The sequence below is a fragment of the Euprymna scolopes genome, chromosome 15, assembly GCF_053919585.1.
Source record: "Euprymna scolopes isolate OS-2025 chromosome 15, ASM5391958v1, whole genome shotgun sequence".
NCBI lineage: Eukaryota > Metazoa > Mollusca > Cephalopoda > Sepiida > Sepiolidae > Euprymna > Euprymna scolopes.
In genome coordinates this window covers 29,607,983-29,626,283 of record NC_136496.1, presented here as the reverse complement: position 1 = coordinate 29,626,283, position 18,301 = coordinate 29,607,983, and the positions used below count along the sequence as shown (strand labels likewise).

General features: G+C 38.0%; 1 protein-coding gene across 1 annotated transcript in view; it reads right to left on the bottom strand.

Moving 5' to 3' along the window:
- The window catches only part of LOC145293760 (uncharacterized), a 631,027-nt gene that overhangs the window by 547,432 nt on the left and 65,294 nt on the right, over positions 1–18,301 (bottom strand). The window lies entirely within an intron of this gene.

The following is an 18,301-nucleotide window of genomic DNA, read 5'->3' as shown; positions in this document are numbered from 1 at the left end:
CGCTCCTCAAAAGGAACTCTTGGTTGGAAAAAAACAGACTCAAAATTGTGTCAAACAAAAAAGATATCTTCCTCACTGAACAGAAAACACGAAGTGCAATGTTATAACAGTTACTATACTTTGTTCTTGGCCAAAAAGGTCAAGAAATACCTACCAAAAACAGCATCTTAGTTGTTCCGTCGTGGGTAAATTTGGAAACAGCATTTGTAGTTCGTCTTTCACGCTTACGTTTGAAATAAAATTTTACTTAGTCCGTCACGCTTAAAAATTGATTTTTAAATACGCCTTTTCATCGTTCTAACATCTCCTTAAGGAGCTCTGACCGTCGGCTGAAACATCACGCGTTCGTCTGGAATAGCATTTTCAGTGTTCGTTCGCGCTTATGTTCGAAATAACATTTCCCTTTATCTGCCACGCTTAAATTGACAAACCAAAGTCAGCATTACAGTGTTCGATAAGAATTAGTTTCTTTTTTTTTTTTTTCTTTTTTGGTGCCAGTGCTATTTTTTTTAAATCGAGTTTCCAAGTTTAATTAAAGTTGTATATGTTTTTTTTTTATTCAATTGTAAGATTAAAGTATAGAATATGTACAAAACACCCTCTCGTCACCATGTTAAGAATGGCTTTTTAAATAATAACGTTATTATTTCAGCACTGATCAACAAGTGCACTATTACACCCCCAATGTATCTATTATTCTTCAGTGAAAATACGGAATATGTTTAAAAAAAAAAAAAACGCTCTCTTCCCGTGTTAAATAAAGTTATGTCAGCACGGCTTGTAAACTGCAGGATATTATTCAGATAGCGATTCTTAACATGGGGAGGGGCGATCTTTTTTTAAACTATTCTGTCCTACTTAACAATTCAATAACTAAATAAAAGTTAGTACAAAGCTTGGTTGCCATGCTTAAATTGTCAAACCAGAAAAATACCGGACTCAAAATAAGCATCAAACGGTGTTGAGCCAAATTTAGTGCCTGATATGAAACTTCAGTAATATAACTTCCGCCAAGAGTTGATTTTCCAACTGTATTAACTTATTAAATTGTTAGCTTATAGTACAGCATAGTAAAAAAAAAAAAAAAAAAACTCTCCTTCCCATGTTGAGAATGGAATTTTAAATAATGCTGTAGAAAATTTAGAAATTCACTCTTAACATGGGAACAAAGACTTTGTTAACTATTCTGTACTTTCATTTAACAATTTAATAAATTAGTGAATATAAAATTAGTGCGAAACTTGGCAGGAAATCTGTCATAACATGTACTAAATTTTCGTGCCGACTGAATCGAACTCTCCTGGTTTGTTCTTAAATGTGAGACTTCATTTTTAGCGCTAAACGCGTAGATTGAATGAACGCATCTTGTGAATAATGGTTGTTTACTTATTTGTTATGGCGGTGCATTCTTCAAGTTCGCTTCCGCCAACGACGTCGAACCCCCCCCCTCTCTCTCTTCGACGTACAGTAGGTTTCCTCCTTCCTTCCGACAGACTGGGGGAATGGGGAGAGCAGGTTTTTCACATCCATACTTTTTAAAAAGGAAACAAAAATAATAAATAAGGCGCAGAAAAAGTTCTGAATATCTAACGGTTGAAAATTTAAAGTTTTCCACCACGAGAAAATTGCCTTTTTCGATTTAAGCAAATTAATTCATTGGATTATGTTCGATTTAAAAAAAATGTTCGATTTAAAAAAAAAAAAAAAAACTGGGGGGGGGGGAGTATCTTAATTATTCTCCAGAAAGTATTTACAGCAAAATGGGTTTCAGCAAAGATTTATTGCTTCCAAACTACTAATATTTACTTAAAAACATGTTATTTTAATAATAATAGCAGTAACACTAACAGTAATCATAAAAAAACCTGAACATGGCCAAGAAAAGGACACATGAACAGAGCAACAGAATATCTACTGACAGCTGCACAGAACAACGGGATTAGAACTAACCACATTAAAGCTAGAATAGATAAAACACAGGCAAACAGTAAATGTAGTCTATGTGAACAGAGTCGAGACGATAAACTACAAAAAGTGGATGCAGCAAATTAGCCACAAAAGGAATATATATAAGAACAGGCATGACTGCGTGGGGAAGACAGTACACTGGGAGCTCTGCACTTCGAACATGCGGACAAATGGTACAGACACAAACCGGAAGTAGTATTAGAAAAAGAAAATCACAAAATTCCACCAAAAATTGAACATGGAAGAAGCAAAGAGATAAATTCACCCAAGTATGAAGACCGGGCGTTATAATTTACAAGGAAACTGTAAAATTATAGATTTTGCCATCAAAGAAGAAAGTACAAAGTAGGAGTGAAGAGATAGAAAAACGAAACAAATACGCGGAACTTGCTAGAGAACCGAAAAGAATATAGAACATGAAGAACATTAATACCAAATGATTGTACAAGCACTTAAAACAGTAATAAATAAATAAAGCTTGAAAAACAGAAGGGAAATCGGGATCAAGAAGGCGGAGACTAACAACAGATAATTATGAAAACAGTTGAAATCTTAAGGAAAATTCTTGAACGCCGAAACTAACCCACATGAATTACAAACGCTAACCTGCCATATCGGAACTGCGACAGAAGTAGAACAAAAAGGATAAGCGAACGCCACATGGTTTTGACCGTTACACTTCGAATTAAGTTGTTTCCTCTTATTTAATCGGATTTTATCATGGCTAACGAAAACACTACAACCCACTTAGTCGTAAAATTTGATTTTCTTGAATAAAAAAAATAAAATAAAATACTTGATCGATTTACGTAATTTTTGGAACATGGCATTTTTGTTCTGTAACGAGTAAGTACATCATACGGATTTTGCATAAGTGCCAATTTGAATAAGCACCACACATTTTATGAAGATGAATATATTTATTGGTAAAACTTGCGGAGAATGCTGTGTTACGGTTGTAAAAATGGAACGGAAATTTAAATTTCGATCAGTTTTAATTTTTATTATTTTGCCCCCCCCCCCCCACCAAAACGAAAGTAATCGAAAGAATAATATTCAACAATCATTTAATATATATATATATATTATATATATATATATATATATATATATATATATATATATATATATATATATATATATATATATATATATATATAACAAAAAAAAAAGAAAAGATTTTTATTAAAAATAAAATTTTATTAACAAAAACGAAAATTTTTAAACGAAAAATGTCGATTTGGTATACATTTTAGATATATATATAGATTTTACACAAGTCCAACTCACCGCTCACATTGGAAATGTTGACTGTAATGTTTTCAGGTATGCTTACAACGAATATACACCACAACCTCACCATGTTAAGAACGGCTTTCGGAATGGACACTTCAACCTTGTCAGTGTAATAAAATAACTCAAGTGTTATTTATTCTGCACTTCAAATCACCAATTTCTCGGTTAAATTCGACACTTGTCAACACTCCCGACTTCCGAATGCAACGAACGAGCTTTCCAGCTGACTTCCACACGTCTGCATAAGTAACACGCCTTCTCTCAACTCGCTTCACGTCCGCTTTTATAGACCAGTCTCATTTGCATAACCATCAGTCACGTGATTATTCACCATAAAAACAAACTGTCTTTCATTTCGTTCCACAGCCGACCATTTGAATCATGCACACGTGCTAGTCAAGTCAGTCACGCATTTCCCTACAGTCAGCATACCCGAAAACCTATAAAGCTGACATGTTGAATGTTAACGATGAGTTGGATATAATGTAAAAATGTACAGAATTTTAAAAGGAACGAAATTTAAATTTTCATTCCAGTTTTACAACAACTGTAAAACAGCGCATTCTCCGCAAGTTTTACCTATATATTTGTAAAATTATTGGTTGTGAATGTTCAATAAACTCATTTTTTTAACGTTTTCTTTCAGCCAAGTTTTGCCGGTGTATGCCGAAAAAAAGTCCCTTCGGAGTAACACTCACCCAAGTCCAGTTCAATTTTTTAGCTCCATATAAAAAAAAAAACTTGTCTTTTCCTAGAAAATATATTTTTTAAAGTTTGCATAAAAATAGTCATTACTTTTACTTGCTTTTTTGGTCACCGTTACGCCAACTGGAGACGCCTCAACATTTTCTTAAAAACATGACGACTGGAAGGTTTTCAGGTATGCTGAAAACAAATATCACAGACAGACAAAAAGTTTTCGAGATATAAATACTTGTATTTTGTTACGTAATTTCTTGTAGTTTTATTTGGCCGCTATCTTTGTTGTTTCAATGAAATGGCATATTGAGCATGCACGCTGTAGTGTGCAGACGATGTGTGTAGTTAACTTCACGCAATTCCGAAAGCCGTTCTTAACATGGGGAAGTCGGGGGTATTTCGAAAGAAATGACGTTGAATAAGCGTTTGCATCTCGTAGACTTAATTACGCACATTGCATGCTCGCTATCCCATTTCATTGAAACAAAGATGGGTTCTCACGGATGGGTTGATCTGTGTTGAAATAACGTTATTTAAAAAGCCATTCTTAACATGGAGAGTGGGGGGTGTTTTGTACCTATTCTGTATTTTAACCTTACAATTGAATAAAAAAAAACAAAAAAAAACAACTTTAATTAAACTTGGAAATACGATTTAAAAAATAGCGCGGATCTGTAAGTGCATTAGCACCCAAAGATGGTGGCCAATTCAAACAACTAGAAATTACGATGTATAATACAGGTATTTATATCTCGAAAACTATTTGTCTGCTCTGATTTTCCCTGCGATATTAATGTTCAGCATAGCCGAAAACCGTTAAATGTTGTCGATTTATCGAAAAATGTTGAGGCGTCTTCAGTTGGTGTAACGATGAACATTGTCCCGCCCCCTTTTTTTTTAAATATCTAGTCATAAAAATATATTTTTAATTTTAATTTAAAAAAAAAATTATGTCAACATTAAACATTTCAATGTAAAGACTAAAAATATTTTTATTACAAGGTATCAAAAAGATTTAAAAGTGGTGAATGTGATTAAATGCCTGAAAACTTTGGTACAAACCTGTTCTCTCAGTAGCTCGTAATATCCGGGGAAAACAAAATGAATAAAGAAATAGGAAACTTCTGTTTCCTTTATATGCTTGCAACCTTGCAATCTAATATGCAAATGAGATGCTTCCGGTTTAAAAATAAATAAATAAAATTAATAACTAAAACAAAATCTATCTATCTACATATCTATAAAAGTGAACGTGTCTGTGTGTGTACATTTCCCTACGCAATAACTCTGTCAATTTTTAGTCTACAGACTCGAAATTTAATATACAGGGTACTAAGATTTTGGGAAAATTGTTGTGATTGGGTTTCGGCCAGAAATTTGGCTGTTAAGGGGTCGAAGTTCAACGATTTGACCTTTGAGAACTCTACCAAATTCCTCCAACAATTTTAGGTCTAAACACTTAAAATTTTAGATATAGGTTCCTTGGACATGGATCTAACTTAATAACTTGATTTGAGCGCAAAATAATAAATGTTAAGGGGTCATAATACGGGTCAAATTTTTAAAAATTGACCGTTTTTTTTGTTTGTTTGTTTGTTTTTTCTTTGCTCGGCATATATCTCCAAACACCCGGGCAACGCCGAGCACCCATGCTAGTATTTCTATAAAAGTGCACGTGTCTGTGTATCTGTCTGTGTGCCTGTCTGTCTGTGTGTGTGTACATTTCCCTACGCAATGACTCTGTCAATGTTAAGTCTACAGACTCGAAATTTGATATACAGGGTACTGAGATATGGGAAAATCTTTGTGATTGGGTTTCGGCCAGAAATTTGGCTTTTAAGGTGTCAAAGTTCAACGATTTGCCTTTTGATAACTCTACCAAACTCCTCCGCCAATTTTGGGTCTAAACAATTGAAATTTTAGATATAGGTTCCTTGGATATGGATCTAACTTAATAACTTCATTTGAGTCCAAAACAATAAATGTTAAGGGGTCATAATAAGGATAAAAAATTGTAAAAAATTGACCTCTGTGGTCTCTACCAAATTACTCAGACAATTTCTGGTCCAAACATTTGAAACTTTACATAAAGGGTATTCAGAGATAGGGCAAGCTTTTTAATCGGTTTGGGTCGAAAAGTTTTAGTTACCAATGTATAAATGTATGTATGTATGTATGTATGTATGTTTGTATGTATGTATGTATGTATGTATGTATGTTTGCATGTCTGCCTAAAACTTTCGACAGAGGCGACCGATTTTTACAAGATCAGTATTGTTCTTAAGTTCGACCTTTCATACGACAAATATCGTAAAATTGGCTAAAAACATTATTTTCACCTTCAACAAGGCACTTTTCTACAGGGGGGGGGTCGCTTTCTGCGCCATTATTTTTTTTTTTTAAATATCCTGTCCTTTCGATTGTCTAGCTTCAATTTAAACATAAGTCACTTCAGGTTTGGTGGTGGTCGTAACCGCAAAAACGTCAGTTTCCCCCCCCCCCGTTCTTTTCCTCCTTCACGGTACAGGTTCGAGCCTGCCTTCTAACTACCACTTTTTTTTTTTTTTTTTTTTGCTCAACATACACATCCAAACACCCAGGAAACGCCGGGCTGAAATGCTAGTATATCTATAAAAGTGAACGTGTATTTGTGTCTGTGTCTTTGGGTCTAAACACTTGAGATTTTAGATATAGATTCCTTGGACATGAATCTAACAATAACCTGATTTGAGCCCAAAACAATAAATGTTAAGGGGTCATAATAGGGGTCAAAGTTTAAAAAATTGACCGGTTTTTGGGGTTTTTTTTGTTTTGTTTTTTTTTTTTTTTGCTCAACATACACCTCTAAACACCCGGACAACGCCGGGCTGAAATGCTAGAAAATATAAAAAATAAAATAAATCAAAAAAACAAAAACACACCTGATTTTTCATGGACAGGGTTGATTTGAAGTTGGATGTTGGAGTAGCAAGTCTTGACAACCATGTGTCGCATTCAACCCCCGAAATTGTTAGTTGGAACTGTCAACTGCGGTATAGTTGACACCTGATCATTTAACCTCAATGACTATTTTTTATTTAAACTTTTAAAACTGGGTTTTACTAAATATGTACGACTAAAAATGATGTACGATTATTGTACGATGCTGCTGATTAAAACAACTCCGACGCAGGCGATCGACTGGGTCCGTCAGCGTAAAATATCGTAAAATGATTTTGTTATAAACAATAAAACGAATTTTCTTCAGAAGTTTGGAAAGGTTATTTTTGGCAAATATCTTTTTAAGTCCATACATAAAAAGATATTTACTAAAGAAAACTCACGGTTTTTATTAAATATTCCCTCTTACACGAACGATATACAAAGTCCATCAGAGCAAAAAACAAAACAAAAAAAAAACAATAAAACGACTTAGTCACAGTCGCGATTATTTTGGGCAAATTCTTTTTTTTTTTTTTTTCAACCTAGTGGACCACTTTTTTTTTTAATCTTTGTAAAATAAATAAATAAATAAATAAATAAATAAGTTTATATCTTTATTATTGAATAAAAACAAAACGAATTCAGTCAGTCACAACTTTCAGCCGAGAGTTTGTTTTTTTTTTGTTTTGTTTTTTAATGAAATTTTACGAGTGACCATTTTTTTAATTCGAATTTTGTAACGCAATAGCAATGTAACACTAGAAAATCCTTTTAAAAAGTGGAATACATCACTAACGACTGAAGCAATGTTTCTACTTCCGTGTTCCTCTTTTGGGGGAACTAGTTTCCCCCATTTCGATAGGCTCATAAGAGTAGTGGTAGATGGACAAAAATCGGAGGCCTGCAATATAAATGCTGGAGTCCTTCAGGGGTCAATCCTGGGCCCAACTCTCTTCCTGATCTACATCAATGACCTCCCTAAAAACTTACTTAAATCATTCGTTGACATCTATGCTGATGACACGACCATCTACGGCAACACATCAAAGGCTGTAAATGACAAAGTTATCTCTGATTCTCTCTCCTCTGATCTCGAGCGCGTGGTTCAGTGGGGGAAGATGTGGCTGGTCACCTGTAATGCATCCAAAACCAAACTCCTATCCTTATATCATCAACGCTCTGATCCCCATCTGGCATCAATTGTGATGGGTGGCTCTCGTCTGGATGAGGCCCCGTGTTTTGACAAGCTTCTGGGTTTGACCTTTACTCCTGATCTGAAATGGAACACGTACATCAAGTCTGTTGCCAAGGTCGCTGTAAAGATGGTGGGATCCTTCTACCGCTCCAGAAGATATCTCACTACTGATGCAATTCTCTATCTATATAAAAGCCAAGTACGTCAAGGATGGAATACTGTTGCCATATCTGGGCAGGAGCTGCTAAAAACAGCCTATCCTGCCTTGACAGAGTACAAAATAGACTTTGTGGCTAAGTGGGGGATGCCCTTTTCTCTACCCTGCAACCTCTCTCCAACAGAAGAGACGTTGCGGGCCTGTCTTTGTTTTATCGTTATTTCCATGGCAGGTGCTCGTCTCAACTCCAATCTCTGGTCCCCCCTCGCCAATCTTTCACGAAAAACACCCGTCTAGCTGATTCCACTGTGACAATTTTCCCCCACTCTATATCTGTGCCTAAATCAAAACGCAGATTCCATGAACAAAGCTTCTTTCTTAGAACTGCACGCCTGTGGAACTCTGTTCCGTCTGCCTGCTTCCTACCGGACTACAACTTGGATGTCTTCAAGTCCAATGTAAACAAATTCCTAATGAACCGCCCCCTTAAGTAAACACTTCATCAAATCTCCATACTAACGTAATGTACTTGCAATAACCCTTATCCCTGAGTGGCTTCCGGGCCTTGATAAGTGGTGATCACTGTGTAAAAAAAAAAAAAAAAATTCAAGCATATGTGGCTAACTGCTCCCGTGGAGAAAGGTAAATAACCATTTTTTTTTTTTTTAATTATTTTCAGTTTTTTTTCTTTTCTTTTTTTTTTTTTTTTTAAATAATATTGCATAAAGTTCCATTTTATGATAACGCGACTGATTCATTTCTCTAAAAAAAAAAAAAAATGGGGGGGGGCAATGTGTACTGCTTGTCCAACCTGCAAAGGGTGTTTTCTCCGAAAGTCGTGTGAGGGTAGAAAATAAGAAAATGCCTTTCGAATTACCACCCCCCGACCTCCCCATGTTAAGAATGGCTTTTGGAATAAACACCCTTTGCGGGTTGGGCAAACAGCGCACATTGACAAAAGAAAAACAAAAAAAGCACAGGAAATAATTTTTTTTTTTTTTTTTTTTAAGTTTTCGCAAACATTTTCTTAATTTTTTTATTATCGACTACTGCTTTTTTTTTTTTTTTTTTTTTGCTTTTTATTCTCTTTGGAGTAAAAAGTTTCAAACTAAATCTTAAATAAACCAAAGTGACAAAATTGATTTTTTTTTTTTAAATACAAACTATATTCTAATACTTTGAAACGAAAACAAAATTTGAAATATCTCGCAACACATAAATAGTTGTATTTCTATTTTGTTTACTTTCTGGTTTACAAGAATATTAACAACAACAACAACAACAACAACAAAAAACGGAATAAAAGTAGCGCACAGAATTGAAAAAAATAATATTTAAAAAAAACAATTGTGAATACTTTTTATATGAATCTAAAAATATATTTGCCAAAAATAACTTCTCTGTTGTAATTTGTGAGTAAATTCATTTCATTGTTTATTTTAATAATACCACAACAGATCTTTACGATATTTTACGCTGACAAAATCCAGTATCAAGTTCGTGTAAACGTTGCTTTAATAGTAAAACAGCAAAATCGTACATCATTTGTCGTACAATTTTAATAAACCCCCTTATGCACGATCAAAACCCGGCACGACTAAATGTCTGATTCGACTGCTGCTGATTCAAGCAATTTTACACGCTGTTTCTATATGACAAACAGCAGGAGCAGTCAATCGTACAATGATCGGGAATAATTTGGTCGAACATATTTAGTAAAAGCGCTTTTAAAATATATTTTATTATACCAAATCATTCTGAAAAAAAAAATTCGAAGTAAATAGTAAAACAAAATATTTGATTATAACATATACTTTTTAGAAATAACTTTACCAAACGTTCTTCATAAGTTTTGGTTTCGGTGTCGATTATAGCTGAAGGAACTCGAGTTTATATATATATATATATATATATATATATATATATATATATATTTATGACGTTTCTGTATTCTTGAGATGAGAATTGGTTATTTACATTCATCGGACTACTGTTCTCATGTTACGTGACGAAAAAGTGATCGAAAATGGAGTCTCCATTTGTTTGGCCAAGTGGTCCAAATAAAGAGCAGAGTCAGTGGAAAATATCCAACAATGCGACCGCCTAGACAAGATGTATATCTGCAAAGCTGTATCTTTGTCTAACTTGGAAGCAAGTTAATGTCGAGGAGGGACTTTCGAGAAGCAGCAGAAGGGTTGATAGTGTTGTAGAAGAGTACTGGTGCCTGATCTTTCTTGGAAAAGGGGTGAGTCCGGAAAGTGAAAAAATAAAGATGTACTTCGGACATAATTATTTTTTTTAGTTAGTTAGTTATTAAAAATGTATGGCTTGCCATACATTTTGATAAAAAAGCGGTGGAGGAATGTTAAAGAGCATCTCTCCCCCCCTCTCTGGCTTTCTTACTCTTTCTATTTTCTCTCTTTGTGTCTCTATTAGAGAATAGAGAAAGAGAGAGGGAGAGGGAAGGAAAGAGAGAGAGGTGAATAACGTGGACAGTGGACACGTTTGCAGAAGAAGGGTCAGCTGACCAGATGACGTGGTGTCATGTGATGAGGTTAGCTGATTCTTTCTTGGCAGTTTGGTTTCGGGTGTTGAAGAAGACAGACGGATTTTCAGCTGCCCCCCCCTGGGCTGGGGAGGACGCTGACGTGTACCATCAAACAAGCAAGGTTCACCTCCATTCTGTGTCGACCTCTGGAAGGTGAATAAAAACATAAAACCTTAATTATCATCTTGGAGTGAATTCTTCATCCAACAGGCCAGCTCCCCTCCAAGAGACGATGAACACCAGAGGAACAACCGACGACACATGAATAAAGGTATGTTAAGAAATGCATGTACACAAACACACACCCACAAAGACATGAACAATAAGATTAGAAACTAGACGATCACGTACACGAATCTCCTTCTTGACACTATTCCCTTTATGATACAATCTCCTTTATGACACCCCACGATATAACACTCATCTTGAGTGTGACTTTCACAACGTTTCGGTCGATATAACCTCCAACCTTCTTCAGGTGTATCTTGTCGAATTCGGGAATGTTCGTGTCGAACGCGGAAATTTGGACGGAATTTTGAGAGGAACCCTTTATTCACGAGGGTAGCATGCTCTTGTTCCGTCAGCCATGACTGGATAGCGGTCCTAAGTATTTCGCAATTGTATTTTCGGTGAGGATTGAACCTTCAAACTTCAGGAGAATATCACTTTTTACAATTGATTTTTCCAAGTACTCTAACAACTGCGACCGAAAAATACAATGGCGAATTACTTAAGACGTCTATCCAGTCATGGCTGACGGAACTAGAGTAGGCTACCCCCTTGAAGTAAATAAAGTCCGATGAATCCAAATAATACGCATATATATATATATATATATATATATATATATATATTCACAAGTTTTGGTTTCGGTTTCGATTAAAGCTGATGCATGCAAGTCATATGGATATATATATAGTTCTCCCTGGATCGCCACCTTGTCGTGGTGGAGAACCTTGTGTGTTCCGATGAACCTGAGAGCGATGCCGTCCGGAGCCTAGGCTCCTGGTAGGGCCACCCATGGCGGTAAGGTTGAAGGGGAGGTTCCAGACAAAGAGTGATCCAAAAGACCTCAACGGCTGATGCAGCGGATGATGACAATAATGACACAACGGCACTGAAGGCGGATGAAGGCTGCAACAGAAGAGAGTCTCCAGTCGTCGTGGTTCTCCATGCCATTGGTATCAGGCCCTCCTCTGCCAAGGGGCCGTGTGGTGGCTGCAGGCGCATCAGTCTCCCCACGTTAAAAGACATCACGCGCAGGCGTTCTCCCGAAAGGGAACACATCCTACTCTACATCATGGATGGAAAAGTCTTGTGACAGTCTTAGTCATTAAGCTCCCGGACTGAGGCAGAGAGAGCTCTCCCTTAATTCCCGGATAGAAAAAGTCCTGTGGCGACCAGGAAGTGGTGACGGGAGCAGGACAGTGTAGTCTGGCAGCTCCTAGCTACAACCTGGCACATAGGCGGTGGGTGCCAGATTCAGTCGCTAACCTCACGGACCGAGGCAGAAAGAGTTTTTCGGCAGCTGCATCCATGACTGAGCAGCCCTGTTTAGGATCCACTCTGCTCACCCCAGTAGGGGAGGGGGGTTAGAAAAGGTACCCCTAAAAATAGCCTGCCTCAAAAAAACCCGTCTGGACTACCGCATCCAGAGGGATCACCACCACGCGGTCGGAAAAAGAAACAAAATTTATGCCTATATTTTGGAACCTGGAATGTGAGGACCCTCATGGACAACAAAACAAGTGATCGACCCGAAAGAAGAACTGCCATTATCTCAAGAGAGCTAAGGAGGCTCCAGATTGACATAGCTGCGCTCTCTGAAACCCGACTGGCTGACGACGGGCAGCTGAGGGAGGAGAAAGGCGGGTACACCTTCTTTTGGAAAGGAAGGCCTGCAGAAGAGCCGCGTATCCACGGCTAATGACCATGCGCCTGATGCTTGCGGGCGACCAAATGGCCACTGTGATTAGTGCGTATGCTCCAACACTTGATGCACATGATGAAATAAAGGAGACCTTTTATGCTGACCTTGACACCATTTTATCCGGGGCCCCCAAGGGGGACAAGATTATCCTACTTGGGGATTTCAATGCTAGAGTGGGACGAGACCATCAGCACTGGAGAGGAATGCTTGGAAGAGAAGGAGTTGGGAACATTAACTCAAATGGTACACTCCTACTGACAAAGTGCTCAGAACATAACCTGATCATCACGAACACACTTTTCCGACAAAAAAACGCATTCAAAACATCATGGATGCACCCTCGAAGTAAAATCAGGCACCTCACTGACTATGTCATTGTCCGTGCCAAAGACCGCTGTGATGTGCTGAACACCAGGGCAATGACCAGTACAGACAATTGTTGGACCGACCACCGTCTTATTCGCTCCATCATGTCTATCCATTTAATGCGGAAGCAAAGGATGCAAAAAAGACAGAGCCGACCAAAGCTCAACATCGAGCAGCTGGGCGATATCACCTACCAACAACACCTCCAGGCGGCTCTTAGTGCGGACCTGCCCAAGCAGTATCCGCATGACGCTGAAGAGCACTGGGACAAGCTGTCTTCTGCCATCATGGACTCCAGTATAAGCATCCTAGGGCAGAAAAAGCGGAAACATCAGGATTGGTACGATGAAAACGATACCGAAATCCAACAGCTTATAGACACCAAGAGGCAAACTTTTATCACCTGGCAGAATAACATCAATTGCAAGGTTAAAAGAGCTGCCCATGCCAAGGCTAAAGCGGCTGTCCAATCGACAGTCAGGAAGCTGAAGAACATCTGGTGGATGAAGAAGGCTCAGGAGATCCAGCAGTTTGCTGACTCTGGGGACACCAGAAGATTCTTTGAAGCCACAAAAGTGGTATACGGCCCCAGCTACCGTTCTCTGACCCCCCTTCGGTCTAAGGATGGGCTCACGCTGCTGAAAGGAAAGGGAGAAATAACAAATAGATGGAAAGAGCATTACAAGGATCTTCTGAACAGGGACACCACTCCAGAGATGGAGGCCCTTGAAAAACTCCCCCAATAGCCCATAATTGAGAGCATGGGAGAACCACCCAGTCTGGAAGAGGTGCGGGATGCAATTAGGAAGATGAAAAACAATAAGGCGGCTGGTTCTGACGGCATCCCAGCAGAAATCCTGAAGAAAGGCGGGCCTGATCTTCTCAGACACATCCATGCCCTGCTGCTCAAAATATGGGAACAAGAGAAAATCCCTGCACAACTTAGAGATGCCCTAGTTGTCTCCATCTTTAAGAAGGGAGACAAGGCAAACTGTGGGAACTACCGGGGCATTTCTCTCCTCTCTACCACAGGGAAAGCCCTAGCTCGGGTTTTGGCCAACAGGCTTACACCCCTTGCAGAAACCATCCTTCCCGAGTCCCAAAGTGGCTTTCGACCAAATAGAGGCACGATGGACATGATCTTCACTGCTCGTCAACTCCAAGAAAAGTGCAGGGAGCAAAATTTACCATTATACATGGCTTTTATAGACCTTACTAAAGCCTTTGACTCTGTGAACCGTCAAGCCCTTTGGCTGGTTCTTGCAAGGTTTGGATGCCCAGAGAGGTACATTCGGGTACTAGACTGCTGCATGACAATATGTCAGCTACAGTCCTCAGTAGTAGTGGAGATGAAACAGAGCCCTTCAGGGTTGACACGGGAGTGAAACAGGGATGTGTCATTGCCCCAACCCTGTTCTCCATCTTCATTACTGCTATCCTCCATCTTACGGACAAACATCTTCCCCATGGAGTTCGGATTATGTACAGAACCGACGACCGACTTTTTAACATCAACAGATTTAGGGCCAAAGGTCGAACGAACACCATATCCATTATGGAGCTACAGTATGCAGACGATAACGCCCTTGTAGCCCTCTCAGAAGAGGACCTACAGTGTACACTGGTTGCCTTCACGCGGGCGTACAAACAGCTAGGACTAACAATTAATATAAAAAAACCCAAATCCTCCATCAATCACCACCAAACAGTACTCCAGTCTCACCCCCAAACATCTCCATTGACAACGCAAGACTGGAAAATGTGGACCACTTCCCATACCTAGGCAGCATCCTATCATCAAAAGCCAACATAGATGATGAAATACAACACCGTCTCAGCTGTGCCAGTGGGGCTTTCTCAAGGCTAAGGAAGAGAGTATTTGAGAACCGTGACCTTCTGGCAAAGACCAAAATCATGGTATATAAAGCTGTCTTGCTGCCCACTCTTCTCTATGGATCGGAGACCTGGACCACATACAGGAGGCACGTAAAAACCCTGGAGACGTACCACCAAAGATGCCTCCGAAAAATCCTCAGAATTAGTTGGAAGGACCGACGCACCAACACCAGCGTCCTGAGTGAGGCTGACATTCCCACTATCACCGCTACTGTTGCTCAACGCCAGCTCAGATGGACTGGTCATGTTGTCCGAATGCCGGATCTCCGCCTCCCAAAACAGATTTTCTACTCTCAGCTTGTTGAGGGAAAGCGTGCCCAGGGTGGCCAAAAGATGAGGTATAAGGACAACATCAAAGCAAATCTAAAGCGGTTTCACATGGACCTTGAGACATGGGAGGACGTGGCTGGGAACAGGTTGGCATGGAGGAGCGCTGTCCACAAAGGTGCTGCGCTTTATAGTAGTGACCTAAATCAAGCTGCTGAGGATAGGCGCAAGCACAGAAAGGACAGATTATTAACCAGACACACCCAACCCTACCCCACCACCACTACCTTTATCTGCCCAAATTGCACAAGACAAATTGGGTCTAGGATTGGGCTCTATGCTCACCTGAGGACCCACAGAAGCCACAACGGAGGACAGTCTTACTCGGACACGAGTGACCGCCGATGATATATATATATATATATATATATATATATATATATATATATATATATATATATATATATATATATATATTTAAATCGCAACTTCATAATATATAAAAATCAATAAAACATTAACTCTATAATAATATATATACGAAATCTGCATAACTTAAAATGTATTTAAGCGTGTATTACGACCAGGCTACGCCAGACGTCCCTGCTAGCTAAGATAAATACTTTTGCAGTTTTAACAAAAGAGCTACAATAATATCAGGGCGTTTCCATTTACGCTGAACATCCACAGAATGCAAACATCAATATATTACATATGAATGAGATCCCGATGGAACTTCCACAGGTCCCGCTTGTAAAAATGAATGTTTATGTACAGACTTAAGAAACCATTCTTTATACCTGAACCGTTCTTCGTGGCTTACAAGCAGGACATGTATCCGATTTATGGACTATCCAATCTTTTTCTAGACTTCTGGACTGGACATATTATTCTCTTCTGTGAAAACCTTTTCAACTTCTTCATATTATTTACATGTCAACGATGATGGGCAATAAGGTAGACAGAACGAAACCGCCTTCCAATACTTATCCGATATTGTAGTAGAAAAGAGCAAACGAAACAGAAATAGTCGTGCTAATGCAGAGAGTGATCCGCGCTATTTTTTTAAAATCGTATTTCCGCGTTTAATTAAAATTTTATTATATGTTTGTTTTTTTAAAATTCAATTGTAAGGTTAAAGTACAGAACAGGTACAAAACACCCTCCCCTCCCCATGTTAAGAATGGCTTTTTAAACAATAACGTTATTATTTCAGCACGGATCACTCTCTGCATGAGTACCGAAATAGTATTTGGGGAAATTTGTGACGAAATAATAGGACGTTGATTTCTTAAATAAAAATGTACTTTGTACTAACGGGCAACCGGCTTTGCCCAGTTGTAAAATACGCTTAAATACGATATTTTAATTCGTCCAGATTTCGTATATATAATTATAGAGTCGTCATTTCAAAAGTAAGAAGAAAGTATTTGGGTGCCATCAGATAGAATCGAAATTGAAAGCAAAACTAACATTCAAAGCTGGTGACGTTACCACTGTACCAAAGTGACACGTATATGAACTGATTAAAAATAAACTAAGACGAATGTACAAAATGTGCAATGATTTTTTTTTAATGTTGACCCCTTTTTAACCACTTAAAAATATTTTAACCAGATAAAGACGCATAAAAGAACGGCCCATAAAAATCCAATCACATGACATTAATTTCTTAAATCAAAATTTACTTTGTATTTTAGAATAGTAAAAGCACGGTAACTCGGCGTTGTTCGGGAGTATGAATAATAAAATAAAACAGTGAAAAACGGGTAATCTCCAAAAATACCGTTAGGGCTTACAACATGGCCGCCAGAAGAGTCACGTGATCCGGTTGATCCAAAACATGAATCGTGCAAATGGAAAACGCAGCCTTGAAGGCAAACTTTGACAAACAATCACAATTTGTTTGTATTTAATTTTTTGTTGATATAATGTTGTTATAAAAATAGGCAAACTTTGAGAAACAATCTTAGGTTGTTTTTAGTTAAAACAGTGTTTATAAAAAAGTATTTTATTCAGAACAAACTGTTTTTGTACTTAATCATTATGCTTGTTTGTCAAAGTTTGCTTTAAATTTGCGTTTTCGGGTTTCGTAATACGGCGATTCATGTTTTGGATCAACCGGATCACCAGACTCTTCTGGCGGCCATGTTGTAAGCCCTAACGGTATTTTTGGAGATTGCCGAAAAACGATCAACATCCGTCTTTTGACCTCTCTCTCTCTCTCTCTCTCTCTCTCTCTCTCTCTCTCTCTCTCTCTCTCTCTCTCTCTCTCTCTCTCTGCCACTCTATCTTTTTTATCTCATGCATTTATCTGTTCCCATTTATCTGACAAACAGATAAGAATCCAATAACCTCAGGAACCAAATTTTCAATTTTGACCCATTAGCATCCCTGTTCTCCGGGTGAAAACGGATTAAAAAGTTTACCATACGCCTGAATACCCTTTCTACCAAATTTCAAATCTGAAGATCAAAAATTCGTTTAATATATAGGTTGAGAAGGATCCGAACACACATGTTCAATTTTATAGATATATAGATATATATGACCTCCCTAGATTTTCAAACCAGATATTACGGCCATAAAAGCCTATTCAGTAAAAAAAAAAAGAAAGAAAAACAAATAAAAATAGCTCTAGCAGTCCTTTACTGAAAGCTCAATAGTCGAATGGAAAATAATACAACAGGTCAAGACATACATAAATTTAGACAGCACGTATAAATTATGTCTAAATGAGAAATTTGACATTCTAAACTTTAAGCCCATCCCAACCTTGTTTAACTGTAGAAGTGATATAGAAAACAACTGCATACATGGAATAAAATTTAGTTTAGGATAAAAATACATAAGAAAATTTAAATAAAAGTATACAAGACAAATGAACTCCAAACGCGCACGCATAAAGGTAAGCTCAACTATTAATTCAACACATTCATAAAAAAAAATTGCGTCATTCAACACATTCTTAAAAAAGTTTGCGTCATAAAAAAGTTTGTGTCAAATCAATAGAATAGAAAGCCGTAGTCAGCCGAACTTTTATCTGAATGGAGCTTG